Source organism: Pteropus vampyrus, unplaced genomic scaffold (genome assembly GCF_000151845.1).
Source record: "Pteropus vampyrus isolate Shadow unplaced genomic scaffold, Pvam_2.0 Scaffold44, whole genome shotgun sequence".
Classification (NCBI taxonomy): Eukaryota; Metazoa; Chordata; class Mammalia; order Chiroptera; family Pteropodidae; genus Pteropus; species Pteropus vampyrus.
In genome coordinates this window covers 4,526,831-4,532,335 of record NW_011888825.1, presented here as the reverse complement: position 1 = coordinate 4,532,335, position 5,505 = coordinate 4,526,831, and positions in this window count along the sequence as shown.

The following is a 5,505-nucleotide window of genomic DNA, read 5'->3' as shown; positions in this document are numbered from 1 at the left end:
GTTGGAATGATTTCAACCCTCATTTTGTTGAGACTATCTCTGTGTCCCAGTATGTGGTCAATCCTTGAGAATGTTCCATGCGCACTAGAGAAGAATGTATAAGCAGCTGTTTTGGGATGGAAGGCTCTGTAAATGTCAATTATGTCCAATTGGTCTAATGTGTCTTTTAAGGATATTATTTCCTTATCGATTTTCTGTTTGGATGATCTGTCCATATCCAACAGTGGGGTATTTAGATCTCCTAAGAAATAGGCCAAAACACTATTTCTTTCTTTAGTTCCATTAGTAATTGCTTTATATATTTTGGTGCTCCCTGATTGGGAGCATAGATATTAATAAGTGTTATGTCTTCTTGGTGCATAATTTCCTTTATCATTATGAGGTGTCCCTCAGTATCTTTCTTTACCTTTTTGATTTTGGAGTCTATTTCATCCAATATTAGTACTGCTACTCTCACTTTTCTCTGGATGCCATTTGCTTGAAACATCATTTTCCACTCTTTCAGTTTGTCTATATTTGTCTTTGGAACTGAGATGTGTCTCCTGGAGGCAGCATTTGGTTGGGTTTTGTTTTTTGATCCACTCTGCAACTCTGTGCCTTTTTATTGGTGAGTTCAGTCTATTTACATTCAGGGTGATTATTGAAATATGAGGTCTTCTTATAGCCCTTTTATCTTTTGCTTTCTGGTATCTCAGTGTTTCCATTGCTTCCTTGTCCCAGGGTTTCCATTTTCTTTATTTTGGTTGGCTTTTGTTGGTTTTCCCTCTGGTCCTTCTTGTTTTATGTTATATACTTTGGTTCTAAATCTTTGGTCTGTGGTTACAATTATGAATATGAAAAGGATAGTTGTATGGATACAGTCATCCTTTTTCCTCTGCATATGCCTTATCTCCATTCCCCTTTGCGAATCTGGATCTTTGAATCCTCCCCTTTTCAGTCATTGTTATCTCATGTTGGCCCTATGTATGCTGAACGTTCATTACTATCTTGCTATAGCAAATCTCTTCTTATTTTAAGCTTATAATGCCCTGATCATAGTAAGGGTTACACTCCTCTGCTTTTTTCAGCCTGCTAGTCACCTTACTCCTAATTATGCATTTTTTTTTGGTCATTTTGTTTTAGGTGAGCTGACCTCTTTTAGTATTTCCTGTAGTGCAAGCCTCGTAGTGGAGAATTCCCTCAATTTTTGTATGTCTGGAAAGGTCTTTATTTTTCCTTCATATCTAAAGGAAAGCTTAGCTGGATACATTATTCTTGGCTGGTAGTTCCTTTCATTTAATAGTTCAAATATTTGATTCCACTCCTTTCTGGCTTGTAAGGTCTGTGCTGAGAAGTCCGAGGATAATCTAATGGGCTTTCCTTTATAGGTTACTGTCTTCTTTTTCCTGGCTGCCTTGAGAATTCTGTCCTTGTTGTTGATTTTTGATAATTTTAATACAATGTGTCTTGGTGAAGGCCTTTTTGGGTTGAGGTAATTGGGTGTTCTATTGACTTCTTGAATTCCGAGCTCCAGCTCATTCCTTAGATTTGGGAAATTTTTGTCAACTGTTTGTCTGAAAATGCCTCCTAATCCCTGCTCCTTTCCCTCCCCTTTGAGAATTCCCATTATTCTTATGTTTCCTCTCCTGGTGGTATCAGCTAGTTTTTGTATTTCTCTTTCATTATTTTTCATTCTTCGGTTTCTCTCTTCTTTCTTCTGACTTATTTCTAGATTTCTGTCTTTGGTATCACTGATCCTTTTTTTCATTCGGTCGACTCTATTTCCCAAGCTTGTTATTTCATTTTTCAACTCTTGCAGTGTGTTCTTTATCTCCAGAAGGTCTATTGGTTTTTTTTTTTGAGGATTTCAATCTCCTTGCTAAAGAACTCATTCTGCTCATCTAGTTGTTTTTTTCAATTCCTGAAATTGTTGATATGATTCGTTTTGGATCTCACTGAGCTTTTTCAGAAGTACCATCCTGAATTCTCTGTCATTTAAGTTGCATATTTCTATGTAAGTGTATTTTCTTTCTTTCTAAGATGCCTTGTCACCTTGGTTGTTCATGGTGTTTAATAGACTATTTCTCCACCTGGGCATTAATAGAAGTGTGTTCTGCTTCCCTCGCCCCTGCCCCAGAAAGAGGATTTATTATATAATGGTCCCCCAGAAAGAGGATTTATTATATAATGGTCCCTAGCCTGTTGGAAATAAGGTGTTTTTCTTTTGATTTCCAGTAGGTGGCATCTAAGCCTCTTGGATTTCTGCTTTATATAAATTGTTAATAATGTCTTTTTTTTCCTTATAGATGTTTAATCATGCTCGCTACCCTCAGCCTCAGTTGCTGTCAGTGTTAGTGACAGTCGTGGTAGCGTTTGCTCAGATTCCCCTTGGGCTCTGTGCATTCCATCTTGGGGGGTATGTGGGTAGGGGCCCTCTGGGTTAGGGGTTGGAGGCTGTGGCTCAGCCTCAGTTTGGCAACCGTGGCTGGTAAAAATCAACTGTTGTTTCTCTGTTGTCTCCCCTTTTCCACCATCCCTGTTATTCTGCCTTCTGCCCTGATAATTGGGCACTGCTTCCAGCCACATGGAGCTCAGAGCACTCTCAGGCAGGGCTGTTCAGGTAAGTCGCCATTCCTTCTCCTCTCTCCCTCCTCCTACAGGGAGCTCTGGCTGCTGCGAGAGGCAGCTTCTTCATTACTCCCAGTCCACTGCCCGACACCCAGGGTTCTGACCTATGGTAGCTCTTATGTGCAGATCCCATGCTCAGACATGGTGGTATGCAGTTTGAGTGTTTTTTTGTTGAGTTTTAGGTGTTCAGCTTATTCTTGTTTCAAGGGGAGAGATCTGGGAAGTTTCTCACACTGCCATGTTTAATCCAATATCTTTATTTATTTTTTTAATTAAAATTATTGGGGTGAAATTGGTTAATCAAATCAAATAGGTTTCAAGTGTACAATTCAATAATATGTCATATGTATATTGCATTGTATGTTCACCACCCAAAGTTAAATTTCCTTCCACCACCAAATATTCGGCCTCCCTTACCCTTTTCTATCTCTCCCTTCCTCCCTTCCCTCTGGTAACCACTAATCCACTATCTGTTTGTCAAGTTTGTTTGTTACTTTTAGTTTTATATCCCACATTTGAGTAAAATCAAATACTTCTCAACTTTTTCTGTCTGACTTATTTTGTTTAGCATGATAAACATCCATGTTGTTACAAATGGCAGTATTTCATCTTTTCTTATGGCTGAGCAATATTCCATTGTATATATGTATGACACCTTCTTTATCCAATCATCTATCGTTGGACCCTCAGGTTGTCTCCATCTTGGCCACTGTGAACAATGCTGCTATGAACATCAGGGTGCATATATCTTTGCAGATAAATGTTTTCAAGTTTTTGGATAAATACCCAGAAAAGGGATTGCTGGGTCATATGGTAATTCTATTCTTAGTTTTTTGAGGAACCTCCATACTGTTTTCCATAGTGTAACAATTTATACTTCCATCAGCAGTGTATGAGGGTTCTTTTTTCCCCACAACCTCTCCAACACTTATTATTTGTCCTTTTGATAATAGCCATTCTAACAGCAGTGCATACTTTTATTATCTCACTGTTTTCGTGGGTCAGGATTCTGGGCCTCACTTATCTGGTTCTTCGCTCAGGATCATCTCACCAGTTGCAATCAGGGTGTTGGCTGGGGCTATGGTCTCATTTGAGGCTCAGTGTCCTCTTCTAAGCTCACTGGTTGTTGGTAGAATTCAGTTCCTTGTGGCCCTAGAATTCATCATAGCTTGCTTCTTCAAGGCCAGCAGAAGAATCTCTCTTTGGGAAATCTCTTTTTAAGGGCTCATCTGATTAGTCAGACCCACCCAGGATATACTCTTTTAGATTGACACAAAATCATACTAATTAGGAACCTTAATGATACCTGTGAAATCTCTTTACTTCAGCCATATGATGCAACCTAATCATGACAAAGTCTTCTGTCACATTCTCTAGTCCTTCCTGTGCTGAAGGATTATACAAGGATGTAAAGGGTGTAACTCATTGAGGCTCACTTTAGAATTCTGCCTTCCACAACTGAGATTCTTGGCCTTCAACCAATTGAAAGTGATTGTGTCTGTAGGCATGAGTCCATAACATAGCGTAGGGTAGTCAGTTTGAACTGACCCCTTATGGACTTCCTTATGGGTCAGCATGAAATCAGCTATTGGGTCACAGAGCAGGGGTTGGTGAGCTGAGGGACAGCTCACCTACATAGCCACAGGACCTCCAATTCTCCCCTTCTTAGCACAAGCCTCTTGTCTTAGCTGCAGTCATCACTGTCTTCTTGCATTTTATCATCTTGTCCTAACTATCTGTATCACCTCTTGTCTGTTTTCTCTTTTCTTTCACATGTCTGATGAACAACTTTAGGGAAGCATTTCCTCCTCTGTCATCCATTCACTGAAATTGCACCTAGGGAACTTTGTGAGTCACTTTGGTAAGTGCCCAGGTAGATATACAATATTAAAACAGGTTTGCAAACTGAAATTATATGACAAGGGTTAAGAAAGAATGTTTTGGGAAGAGGGTGTATGCAGCAAACTGGACAGCACAAGGCTTGTCCAAATGGGGCAGTCACGATCTGGCTCTAGTTGACTGTAGCCATTTGAGAGGGACTGTAAACACTTGTTGCCATTCCCTCCAGTTGTTCAAGCAAACTTGAAATCCAGGTTATAATGTACAATGTATTGATTTTTTAAAAATGTGAGCAACTATCTGTAATTTTAAAGTAAGTTTTAAAATACAGTATGAGTCAACCAGTGGTAGATCGAGATTGTGGGACCTGAGTCTTATACATCTGGGGATCTGGGGGCCTTTTAAAAAATGAGTGCAAAATTAGAAATGTGACTTTTGACTTAGATTGATAAATGCAATTACAACTAACTGGAACATAGAAGATTCATTTCCTTTCTCATAAGATCTTTCAGTCAGCTCCAAAAATGGTAATGCAAAAATGTTTCCTAGCTGCATTCTGCCTTCCTCTTCCCACCTGGAACTCTCTAGAATTCCAAGCTACTCCCAGCCTCCACAGAGAGAGAGCAAGTGAGGGCCCTGAAGCTTAATCTTCATTAATTTCACGGTAAATCCATTTCTGAGGCAAGCTGAGTGAGACACATACTGCACTGCTTTTTGGTCTCTGCTGTGAAATCTGTGCTCTGACCTTCAAGAGGTTTCATCTAGGCTCCAGGAGGGAGGATATACTACCAAGTTACTTGTTCAAGGAATTACCTGTTTAAGGAATACAGTCTCAGCCTATCAATTTGTTTCAATTCCAGAAATATTTATTAAACACAGACTGTGTTCTAGCACTGGAGGGTTTATAAAGATAAAGAAGATATAATCCTGGACAACTAGGAGCCAAGAATATAGTGGCAGGACACCCACAAACTCCTAGCAAACCAGAAATCCAATGTCATTATTACACGAGCAATGCAATGAAATTTCAGATGGAACTCATGTGAGCCACCCTATTAA